This window comes from Gossypium hirsutum, chromosome A11 (assembly GCF_007990345.1).
Source record: "Gossypium hirsutum isolate 1008001.06 chromosome A11, Gossypium_hirsutum_v2.1, whole genome shotgun sequence".
In the NCBI taxonomy this organism is placed as follows: domain Eukaryota; kingdom Viridiplantae; phylum Streptophyta; class Magnoliopsida; order Malvales; family Malvaceae; genus Gossypium; species Gossypium hirsutum.
The window spans coordinates 31,537,951-31,551,364 of record NC_053434.1 but is presented as its reverse complement, the minus strand read 5'-3'; the positions used below and the strand labels follow the sequence as shown (position 1 = coordinate 31,551,364).

Here is a 13,414-nt window from a genome sequence, read left to right as displayed (position 1 = left end):
TTAAATTACAATGTGATTAAATCATGCTCTATGTGTGGCTATTGAGCCGAATGTGCAAGGACGATATGTGCCTTGTGTTTGAGTTTCGCAAATGAAAATGAAATATGAATGTGCATGATTAATTGAATGCTGTCCGGGCTAAGTCCCGAAGGCTTTGTGCTAAGTGAATATATCCGGACTAAGATCCGAAGGCCTTTGTGCGAGATATTAAATCCGGGTTAAGTCCCGAAGGCATTCGTGCGAGTTGTTAAATCCGGGTTAAGTCCCGAAGGCATTCGTGCGAGTTATTAAATCCGGGTTAAGTCCCGAAGGCATTCGTGCGAGTTGTTAAATCCGGGTTATGTCCCGAAGGCATTGTGTGAGTTACTAAAACCGGGCTATGTCCCGAAGGCACTTGAACGAGGAGCTATATCCGGTTAAATTCCGAAGGTACGTGAATTGGAAATGAATGAGCTTGCTGTAAAATTCCAGCTAATACTCGAAAAACATCCCAATATATGGGATATGTTACGTATGTGTTGAATATTAATCGAGCCCTTACAAATAAATGTTCGCTCAGTTGATAAACGAGCTACCGGCCTTCGGCCAAGTTAGTTTATTGTGTATGTACATAAGGGTTGTTAATGTTGTGAAGCAAGTTTGATATCGGTAAATTGCGTATTATGAAATATTCCGTTTAGCTAAATGTGTGCTATTATTTGTGCGTGCTGGAATTCCTTGCTCAAACTTACTAAGCATAAATTGCTTACTCGTTACATTGCTCCTCTGTTTTATAGATTTTTGGTTCTCCAGCTATCGGACTCGGGATCTTGAAGTCGAAGTCGCCCACACTATCAAAGACTCTTTTGGGTACTATTTTGGTTGAATTTTGATATGGCATGTATAGGACTACCCATTGTTGTCTTTCGAGTACTTTATGAAATGTATAAGTGTACAGCCATGCGAAAATGGCTTGTAGAAGTGGAGTATGGCATTAGACCATGCGTATTTATGAATGTATAGATGGTTTCATGATGTAACTATAGTTGGAATGGAAGTGTTGAGCAAATGACCAGCCACTAGAATGGCTAAGTATGATCATATGTGGGCTTATGTATGACAAGGCCCTAGTTGGTCCATGAAACCCCAAATTAGGTAAGGTTTACTTTGAAAACAGAAGCTGATAGCAGCAGTGGTGTGGATTGGAAAAATCACAAGAATTCGTAGAAGTGAAATTAAATAGTGAATAAATTATGTAATCGAACCTTGATGAATCTACTTTCATATGGAAGTAACGAAACAATCATAGGAACAGTACAGTAAGAGATATTCGGGTTCTTGTGGAACAGGTCCAGAACAGTTTCTGGATTCCCTGTTCCGCATTTGGAAATTCACTATAAATTTACCAGAGAGAATTAGGGGTCATACCATATATGTATGGATTCCTCTCTGAGTCTAGTTTCCATAGAAACAAACGGCATCAGTATTGAAGCTCTGTGCAGAGAGATATCCCAGTCGTAATGGGAAAGGGTCAGTGTAGTCGACCCCTGTAACATGGGAGACTTTGACTAATAAACTGTACTAATTGGCCCGACCAAAAATTCTAGAAAAAAATAAATAGGTGGGGACATGAGTCTAGTTTCAGGGAAAAATCACAAAACTGAATTTCGAGTTGTGAAACTCAAGATATGATTTTTGAAGCGACTAGTACTCAGACTGGGCAGTGTCTGGAAAATTTTTTTTTAAAGTTTGTTAACATCTCGTGTCCGACTCCGGTGTCGGTCTCGGGTTCGGGGTGTTACAGTCTTACATGAAATCACATGATAGAATTCTATGTCACGATATATGTATCCTAACTATTCCTATGGTTCGTGCGGGGCTTCTAAACGTCGTCACATTATGGAAACTTTCTCAATTTCACATATTCAGCTTCTATAACCACTCATCACAATTCAACATCATATAAGCATGAATAAATTAATTCAAACACATTTATTTGTATATAGACTTACCTCGTACGGGAATGAACGAAAACGAACGGCTATTCAACTACTTTCAACTTTCCCCGATCTAATTTCATTCTTTTTTTTTGTTCTTGATCTATACACATTCAATTTAACTCCTTTATTCATCGAATCATTCAATTCAATCCAAAAACATATAATTAAGGAATTTTACAAATTAGCCCTCACATTTTCACTTTTTGATATTTTATTCCCTAATTAACAAAATAAAAAATTACACAAAATTTCTTTATACACAAACTTGGACGAATATTCATTAGTTCATATAAGCTCATATCTTTCATTTATTTCACATTTTAATCCCTCAAAATCTCATTTTCACAATTTAGCCCAAATTACTCAAATTCATCAAAAATCCCAATACAATACATATTTATCTATCATCAAGCTTCAATATTTCATCAATTGACATTATAAATCTCACAAAATCAAAAATGGCATAACTTAAAATAATCAAAAAATTCTAAAATTGAGGCATGGGCTTAATAGAACACAAAGCAACAATCACAAAAACGTAGAAATTATCAAAAACGGATCAAAAACCATACCTTAATCACTAAATCCCTTAGCTGAACCCTAGGAACTCTTTCTCTTTTCTTTTTCTTTCAATTTTCAGCAAAAAAGATGAGCATTTTAACCAATTTCTTGTTTTCTTTTATTTAATACACATTAATAAACCATTTACCATTTTAACCTTAATTAATATCATTTAAAATCCACTAACTCATGTCCAAATATGTCCATGCATTAATTCAATGGTATAATTGCATCATAAGGACCTCAGTTATAAAAAGACATATCAATTCGGTCATTATTCAAATAGAAGGACAATTTGTATTTTCTGCGATTTAGTCCTTTTTGCAAATTAAGCACACAAATGATTGAATTTTCATACGAAATTGTCACACATGCTTAACCACAAACTCTAAACACGAAAAATAATAGTAAAATATTTTTTGACTCGAATTTGTGGTCTTGAAACCACTGTTCCGACTAGGGTCTAAACTGGGCTGTTACAACTCTCCCCCTTAGGGATTTTCGTCCCCGAAAATATTACCATTGAACAGATTCAGATATTGTTGTCCCATAGCATCTTCAAGCTCCCACGTAGCCTCTTCAACACCGTGTCGATGCCACATTACTTTTACTAACAAAATTCTCTTATTTCGTAGTTTCTTAACCTCGAGAGCTAAGATACGAATTAGTTCTTCGTCATAAGTCATATTAGACTGAATTTCTATTTCAGACGGAGCAATTACATGCGAAGGTTCAGATCTGTATCGTCGAAGCATCGATACATGAAATACATTATGGAACTTTTCTAGCACAGGTGGCAATAGCAATCTATACGCAACTGGCCCAACACGCTCTATGATTTCATCCGGTCCGATGAACCTCAGACTCAATTTACCTTTTTTTACCGTACCGAAGTACTTTCTTTCACGAAGATACTTTCAGAAACACTTTGTTGCTGGTCTCAAATTCAATATCTTTTCGTTTCAAATCTGCATATGATTTCTTAAGATCAGAAGCCACTTTCAAACTATCTTGGATTGCTTTTACTTTTTCTTCAGTCTCTTTAATCAAATCAACCCCGTAAATCTTATTCTCACTAAGCTCAGTCCAATACAAAGGTGTACGACATTTTCTACCATATTATAAGGCTTCGTACAGTGCCATTTTAATGCTCAGTTGAAAACTATTATTATATGAAAATTCAATCAATGTCAGGTATCGTTCCCACGTACCTTCAAACTTAACGATGCAACATCTCAACATATCCTCTAGTATCTGAATGATCCGCTCGGATTGTCCATCTGTCTGCGGATGAAAAGTAGTACTAAAGTGCAATTTCGTACCTAAAGTCTCTTGCAGTTTCTTCCAAAACCGCGAAGTGAATCTTGGATCTCTATCTAACATAATAGACAGTGGTACCCTTTGCAATCTCACAATTTCGAAAATGTATAATTCAGCTAACTTATCAAGCGAGTAATCTATTCGAATTGGAACAAAATGAGATGGTTTCATCAATTGGTCAATCACAACCCAAATCGTATCTTTCTTTCTCAGAGATAGAGGCAAACCGGAAACAAAATCCATCATTATTCTATCCTATTTTCACTCTGAAATCATAATCGTTTGTAACAAACTGGATGGCACCTGATGTTCAACTTTAACTTGCTGACAGATCAAACATTTCGAAACAAAGTCGAAGATATCTCTTTTTATTCCAAACCACCAGTAATGTTGTTTCAAATCATTATACATTTTCGTACTACTAGGATGTACTGATAGATAACTGTGATGCGCTTCTTTTAGAATCATCTCTATCAACTTTGCATTTTTCGGAACACAAATTCGATCTCGGAAACTCAGACAATCATAATTATCAATTCGATATTCAGAATCAGAATCCAAATCACACTGAGCTCGTTTTGCTATAATATCATTATCAAGCTTTTGAGATTTGCAAATCTGCTGAACAAATAACGGTCTCGCTTTCAATTCGGCTAATACTGAACCATTATCAGACAGATCTAAATGAGTATTCATCAAACGCAATGCAAAAAATGATTTTCGAGTCAAAGCATCAACAAAAACATTTGCTTTTCTTGGATGATATTCAATAACAAGCTCGTAATCTTCTAGCATTTCTAGCCATCTTCTCTGTCGCAGGTTCAAATCTTTCTGAGTCATCGGATATTTCAAACTTTTATTATCAGAATATACGTGACATTTCTCACCAAACAAATAGTGTCGCCAAATTTTTAAAGCAAATACTGATAAACCGTAATTTATACATATTTCTATCCCATGCTTAGCACATTTTATGGATGATTTTTCCTTAAAATTGGTGAATTTAATGCTCCTAATGCCTTAATTTCATGTTTTATACTTAGGTGAGCATAGGAGAGTGAAAGGAGCGAGAAACGAGCCAAAAAAAAAGAGAAAATGAGCCAACATACGAAATCAACATGGCCTGGACTTCCTCATACGGGCAGACCACACGGTCGTGTCCCTTTGGCAAGGTCAAAGCACGATTTACACGGGTAGATCACATGCCCGTGCCCATTTAACAGCCTTAACCACGGCCTTAAGTAATCACACACGGGCGTGTCCCTGCCAAGCCCAAGTTTAGTCCAATTCAGAAAAGGCCAATTTTGAGGGCTCTTAGGCATTCCAAAGCCTATTTAAACACCTAAGGAGGCACTTAGACGGGGGACGCACAGGAGGAAGCAAGGAATTGCTCAAGGAAAGCCGATCAATCCATCTCAAAAGCCGAATTCACCATCAAGACTGAAGATCTCCCTTCAAATTCCCTCAGGAGTTTTTGAGTTTTCTTATGTTTGTTATTTTTATTCTTTTGAGATGTTGTCTTTCATTAGTATGAACTAAAACCCCTATATACTTAAGGGGAATGAAACCCAAGACAGATCTTTTTATTATTATCTGAATTGTATGATAAATATTTGACTTGCTCTTAATTATGTGTTCTTAATTCTTATTTTGATATTCCAGGATATTGATTCAATGCAAGCTCTTATTCAAAGGAGGAATAGACCCTGTCTAAGAGTAAATTTGTCATAATTATGCAGAGTTGGTTGCGCGCCTAGAGATAAGGTGACAAGATTTTTCCAGATTAAGGTGAAACCTAATAAGGTGATCCATAGATCAAGTTAAATAAACCTTAAGGCTTTAATTAGAAAGAGATTTCAATTATTCAAACTAGGGTTAGACGTTGTTAGTCTCGAGAGAGATATTAATATAACTTAAGGATCTCTACAGAACAAGTTGAATGAATAAATCATCTGATTCAGAGTCAAATAACAAGTGAAGTCTAGGTGGATTTTTCCTTAGGTATTTTCTTAATCAATCGTGTTTTCCAAAAAGTATTTTCCCCAAATTTCTTTTCTGTGATTTCTTAGTTTAATTAATTAGTTGATAAACAAAACCCTTTTATTTTTTTTTTGCTAGATAATAAAAAGAAAGTTGATACTAGTACTTTTAGTTCCTTTGGGTTCGATAATCCGGTCTTGCTAAAGCTATACTACTGTTCGATAGGTACACTTACCTTCATCGTGATAATAGTTAGTTTCAAGAATGATTCATTATAAATATTTAAAACCTGTCACAAATATCACGTATCAAGTTTTTGGCGCCGTTGTCGGAAAACTAAGATATTAGGAGCACTCGATTTTTATTACTTTAGCCATTTACTTTTACTGCAATTTAAATTTTATTCTAATTTTTATTACTTATTCTTCTTTTTCCCTTTTTCTAGCAGGTTCTTATAATTTATGACTAGAAGAAACCCGTCAGGACCATTACTGTTTAATAGTGAGATCGATCACACAGTTCACAAAATCCAAAGAGAAATAAGGCGAAGCTTAACATACATAGAGAATGAGCAAGAGGACGATATTCAAACCATAACCAATGAGATGGCTGAAAATCAGGAAAACCTGATACCTCCTGCGATTGCTGGTAATCCAGTAAATCAGAATCCTACTATGCGCACTATGTATAATTATGCTAAACCTTCTTTAACAGGAACTGAATCGAGCATAGTTAGAACTACTGTAGCTGCAAATACTTTTGAACTAAAACCTAACACAATTCAAATGATACAACAATTTGTTTAGTTTGATGGTTTACAGGACGAAAATCCCAACGCTCACTTGGCAAACTTTTTGGAACTATTCGATACATTTAAAATTAATGGTGTTTCTGATGATGTCATTCGCCTTCGGTTATTCCTTTTTTTGTTGAGGAATAAGGCTAAACAATGGTTGAACTCGTTACCACGAGGTTCAGTCACTACTTGGGAACAAATGACCGAAAAGTTCTTATTAAAATATTTTCTGCCGGCTAAACTGGCTAAATTACGTAATGATATCTCTTCTTTTATGCAGATGGATTTAGAAACACTCTACGATACATGTGAGAGATATAAGGACCTTTTGCGAAGATGCCCTCACCATGGGTTACCACTCTGGCTACAGGTTCAAACTTTTCATAATGGCCTAAATCCTTTGACTCAACCAATGCTTGACGTAGCTGCTGGCGGAACCATCAATAATAAAACACCTGAAAATGCCTATGAATTTATAGAAGAGATGTCACTGAATAACTATCAGTGGCAAGTCATGAGGACAAAGCCAATGAAAATAGCTGGTGTTTATAACGTCGATTCGGTCACCATGCTCTCTAATCAGGTAGAACTCTTGAATAAGAAAATTAATGGTTTTCTTAGTTCTTCACAATTTCACCCAGTAATGCAGTGTGAAGCAAATGGAGGTGGATCGAGCAATTCAGAATACCCACCTTATGGCCACAACATGGAGAATGAGCAATTAAATTACATGGGTAATAATCCTCGATCTCAAAACAATCGTTATAGCAAGACTTACAATGCAAGTTGGAGGAATCACCCAAATTTTTCATGGGGAGGCCAAGCAAATCAAAAACCACCACCCCCTCCAAGCTTTCAGCAACCACCATACCAGCAGGAGAAAAAGTCGAACCTTAAGGAGATGCTAACCAAATTCATCTCGGTGTCAGAGACTTATTTTTAGAATACCGAGAAGGCACTCAGAAATCAACAAGCATTAATCCGGGGGCTCGAAACTCAAGTTGGACAACTCGCCAAGTTGATTTTCGAACAACCACAAGGTAGCATGCCAAGCAACACTGAATCTAACCCAATGGAGAAACTCAACACAATTGCCATTCAATATAAGGAAGGGTTAGTTGCAAAACCAAGGTCAGAACCGGTGGTAAATGAAGTTAAGAATGAGGTAGGCCAAAACGAACAAAAATCAGTAAGTACAGAATATAAACCTTGTGTGCCATACCCCAATACGACAAGGAAAAACCGCTCAGACGAACAATTTGGTAAATTCCTTAAACTTTTAAAGAAACTACATATTAACCCACCGTTTATTGAAGCACTTTCACAGATGTAGAATGCAGTCAAATTTTTAAAGGAGCCCCTAGCAAATAAACAAAAGTTAGATGAAAGGTTGCATGTGGAACTGAACGCGGTTTGCTCAGCCATTCTTCAGAATAAGCTACCCAACAAACTAAAAGATCCAGGGAGTTTTATGATTCCTTGTTTAATTGGTAGTTTAGATCTTAATAATGAGTTGGCTGATCTAGGGGCTAGTATCAATGTTATGCCTTACAAATTGTTTAAGCAACTAGGTCTAGGGAAACCAAAACAAACTAGGATAAGCATTCAATTAGCAGATAAAACTGTCAGATTTCCTAGGGGTATCATTGAAGACATACTCGTTAAAATTCACAAATTTATATTCTTAGTTGATAAAGCTCAATGCGACAAGGAAAGACCGCTCAGACGAACAATTTGGTAAATTCTTTAAACTTTTAAAGAAACTACATATTAACCTACCGTTTATTGAAGCACTTTCGCAAATTCCCAATGCAGTCAAATTTTTAAAGGAACTCTTAGCAAATAAATGAAAGTTAGATGAAAGGTCGCATATGGAGCTGAACGCGGTTTGCTCAGCCATTCTTCTGAATAAGCTAACCAACAAACTAAAAGATCTAGGGAGTTTTATGATTCCTTGTTTAATTGGTAGTTTAGATGTTAATAATGCGTTGGCTGATCTAGAGACTAGTATCAATGTTATGCCTTACAAATTGTTTAAGCAACTAGGTCTAGGGAAACCCAAACAAACTAGGATGAGTATTCAATTAGCAGATAAAACTGTCAGATTTCCTAGGGGTATCATTGAAGACGTACTCGTTAAAATTGACAAATTTATATTCCCAGTTGATTTTGTTGTTTTAGACATAAAAGAGGACAGTAATGTTCCTTTAATTTTGGGAAGGCCTTTTTTAGTAACTGTTAGAACAATTATTGACGTTGGCATAGGTGAACTCACACTTCATGTAGAAGACGAAACAATCAGCCTTCAAGCTTGCAACCCGAACAACACATCGAAAATTGAAGGTGATTGTACAAATTGTTCTACTAAGACTGATCATACAGTGCAACCTATTTTGCAGGAAATAAGTTTGAAGGACACACATCAACCATGTTCAATCCACAACGAAGAACCTACCCATGAAGAATGAAGGTTACAAATCGAGGAGTTAGATGAATGGCTGACATTTAAACCGAAAAAACACGATAAACCAAAACTACGCTAGAACGAGCTCAATGCCTCACCAAATCAACTTCAAGTTGGAGACAAAGTACTACTAGATACAGTAGATCCTCAAATCGCCACTTTTGAAACGAATGAAGAAACCCCTCTTACGGTAACTAACATTTTTCCATATGGTACGGTTGAGGTAAATCACCCCAAATTTGGCACGTTCAAGGTAAATAGTACTCGTCTTAAACCTTATGTTGATAAAATTTATAGCAAGGATGAGGAGTGTAAACTCCTCGATCCACCATGATCACACACCAGAGAGGTAAGTCGAGCTTAGACTATAAATAAGCGCTTCTTGGGAGGCAACCCGAGCACTAAAAATATTAATTTCTTATAATTTTAGTTTTAACATCTAACATACTAACTGACTCATGGAACGCGGGCTTTCTAAAGCACACACAGCCAGGCACATGGGCGTGCCTTAGGCCGTGTGAAAACAGGGCGAAATTTTCCCCAACACGGGATGCGATAAGTCGCCACAGCCGTGCATTAGGACTGTGGGTGAATCTTCCAAAACAACACAGGCGTGCGACACGCCTGTGTCGTGGAACCTGGATGAACTTGAGAAAATAGCATGGGCATTTGCCACACCCGTGTCTAGAACCCGTGGTCAAACCTGCCAGATTAACACAGGCGTGGGAGAAGCGAACGAAGATAGACACGGCAGTGTGACACGGTCATCTGCACCCACACGCCCAAGGAACACGGGCATGGGCCAAATGTCAAACACGCCCAAATTCAAAATTTACGAATCACACGGGCAAAAATTGGGGAACACGGGCATGTCATCGTACGGGAAAAGATTGGCTAAGCAATCATCGTACATATCTCCAAACACTGAAAATTCATCCATGAAAACTTCTAAAAATTTCTCAACCATGTCAGTGAAAATAGACTCATACATCTTTGAAATGTAGCAGGTGCATTACGTAAACCAAATGGCATACGTCTAAATGAAAATGTACCGTACGGGCAGGTGAATGTGGTCTTGTGTTGATCTTCTGGTGCTACCGTAATCTGGTTGTACCATGAGTATCCATCACGAAAATAGTAGTAATCTCGCCCCGCGAGTCTATCCAGCATCTTGTCTAAGAACGGCAAAGGGAAGTGATCCTTCCTAGTTCCCTTGTTTAGCTTTTGGTAATCGATGCAGATTCTCTATCTCGTAACTGTTCTAGTCGGTATCAACTCATTAGTCTCGTTCTCTATGACAGTGATACCTCCTTTCTTTGGTAGGCACTGGACCGGATTTACCCATGAACTGTTTGAGATGGGGTAAATATACCCGCATCTAACCACTTGATAATCTGTTTTTTCACTACATCTTTCATGATGGGGTTCAGCCTTCGTTGTCCATCGATCATCCCTTTTTCACCATCTTCCAAGATGATCTAGTGTATGGATACAGATGGACTAATACCGCAAATATCGGCTATGGTCCATCCGATAGCCTTCTTAAATTTTTTCAGAACTAAGATAAGTTTCTCTTCTTGCTCAGTAGTTAACTCTGTTGAAACAATCACAGGCAGAGTAGAAGCGTCACCTAAATAAACATATTTTAAATGAGAAGGTAATACCTTGAGTTCTAGTTTAGGTGGCTCCTCGATTGACGCTTTTCGTTCTGTGTAATCTCTCTCCTCTAAATCTAAAGATACAAAATGGGATTGTGGATTAAACCCCTTTTGATTAGCTTCTAGCAAAGCTAAGTTTCCATCCTTCTCTTCATCACTTGGAGGGTCTGATGTCAAAATTCTTTCCAGAGGATCCGCAACAGAGTTGAGTTTCTTCTCCACTATTAAATCCTCTAAGTTGGATACTGCAGAACAATCATCTATTACATCAAGAAATCGCATTGACTTGAAAATGTTAAATGTTACTTGATCGTCCTGAACGCGCATAGTAAGTTTGCCCCTCTACACATCAATAAGTGTCCTTCCGGTTGCTAAGAACAGCCTCCCCAGGATTATTGTACTTCTTTGTCTGCTTCGAAATCTAAAATTACAAAATCAGCAGGAAAGATAAACTTATCTACACGTACCAATACGTCCTCAATTTTTCCTTCTAGATGTGCTAAGGATCAATCTGCTAGCTGAAGTGTAACCGTAGTAGGTCGAACTTCACCTATGCCCAATTTCTTAAATATCGACATAGGCATCAAGTTGATACTTGTGCCAAGTCACATAGTGCCTTACCACAATAAACTGCTCCAATGTTGCATGGAATGGTAAAACACCCAGGATCCTTCAGTTTAGGGGGTAATTTGTCTTGCAGATATGCACTGCATTCCTTCGTCAAAGCTACCATCTCAAATTCTCCAGTCTTCTCTTCTTGGACAGGATATCTTTCATGAATTTTACGTAATTTGGCATTTATTCAAGTGCTTCAACCAACGGGATGTTGACATAAAGTTGCTTGAGTACGTCAAGGAACTTCTTGAATTGGACCTCCTGTTTTTACTTCTAGAGTCTTTGAGGGTAAGGTGGTGGAGGTTTATATACTGGATTTGGTACTGGTTGATTTGTCTTTGGTGGCAATTCTACTGCTAACGAAATGGTTGGCTGATCAGAATTAGCTGGTTCTGAAGTTACCTTTTCAAGTTTTGCAAGTTTTGGTTCTAGTGGAACAGAAACTTCAACACTCGGTTGAACTTCTTCCGAATCTTGAGCTTCAGCATGCTCCTTTTTAGCTTCAATGATATTGGGCTCTACCATTTTTCCACTCCTCAATGTTAGTGCTTTACAATGCTCCTTCCCCGGATTTCTCAAATTTTTCATATCACTAGGTAGAGCACCTTGTGGACGGTTCCTAAGTTCAGTAGCAAGCTGGCCCACTTGATTCTCCAAATTCCTTAGAGTGGCGTCATTCTTCGCCATGTATGCCTTTAATAAATTCTCTAAGCTATTGGTCGATTCAGCCTGAACTGGTTTCTGAACTTGCTGTAAAAACTAGGCGGATGGGTTGGTCTAGGTTGGGCATAGTTGTTACTACCTCCAACCCCTTGGTTACTCCAGGAAAGATTGGGGTGATTTTGCCACGATGGGTTGTAAAAGTTGGATTGCAACCCTTGCTTTCCTCGGTTCTGGTTCTGATTACCTATGTAGTACATGGATTCTAGGTTTGACGGACATTCTTTAAACACATGTCCTTCCCCATAATAGACACAGGCTATATTCTCATATTGGTTAGGTGGTTGAGCTGCAAAACTGTTAGACCCATTAGTGGTAACATTCTTTAACATTGAAGATATTGAAGATACCTGGGATGCAAGTGAGAGCGTCCACTTCATGGAGTCCAGCAACTCGTCTTCCTGACGTTGCTCAATTGGTTGGCCACTGATAATTGTTACTGGCGATCCTCTCGATGATTTCATAAGCCTCATTGTAAGACTTAGATAAGATAGCACCGTTAGCAGAAGCATCTACTACCATCCTTGTGTGAGCGTTGAGACCATTATAAAATGTCTCAAGTTGGATGCAATGCGGAATTCCATGATGAGGGTACTTTCATAATAACTTTTTGAATCTTTCCCATGCCTCATACCAGGACTCATCATCCATTTGTTGGAAAGCATTATTCTCAGCTTAGCAATCTTGCTAGGCGGGAAATACTTCACAAGAAATCTCTCTGCTAACTCTTGCCATGTAGAAATCGAGTTCGGTGGCAGTGAGTTTAACCAGGCTCAAGCTCTGCCCCTCAGCGAGTACGGGAATAGTTTTAATCGTAATGCATCTTCAGGTACTCCGGCTAGCTTGAAAGAGTTGCTCACCTTCATACACAATCTTAAATGAAGATGAGGATCTTCAGTAGGCATTCCACTGAACTGGCCCACTGTCTGAAGCATCTGGAACATGACTGGCTTCAGCTCGAATTGTTGTGCCTCGATCTCAGGTCTTCTAATACCTGGATTAAGGTCATTAAAAACTGGCACGGAATATTGTCGTAAAGCTCTATCCCTATCATCAGCAATAAGGAAAGGATTTTAAGCAAGGTTTGTTCCGTTTCCTTGATTGATATTCTCGAAATTCATCTCTTCGGTCCTTCTCTGGTCCGCTTGTCTTCTTCGTTGGCGAAAGGTTTGTTCTACTTCAGGGTCCATTGGGAGTAAGTCAATAATTCGGTCAATACTCATAAACACCTGAAATAATCAGAGAAGAATTAATTAAGTAAAATTGAACAAGAAAATAAAAGAACCAAAATGTAAAAATAAATTCACAAATAATGTTTTTT

The 13,414-nt window shown here is 37.8% G+C and overlaps 1 non-coding gene and 1 pseudogene across 1 annotated transcript; one reads left to right on the top strand and one right to left on the bottom strand.

Annotated features, from left to right (window-relative positions):
- Positions 1-6,883: 6,883 nt before the first annotated feature.
- Positions 6,884-6,990, bottom strand: LOC121210770 (small nucleolar RNA R71). The gene has a single exon (XR_005905886.1). It is a non-coding gene; the product is annotated as a small nucleolar RNA R71 (small nucleolar RNA).
- Positions 6,991-12,670: 5,680 nt separating this feature from the next.
- On the top strand, positions 12,671-12,770 carry LOC121210706 (uncharacterized; annotated as a pseudogene).
- Positions 12,771-13,414: the final 644 nt, after the last annotated feature.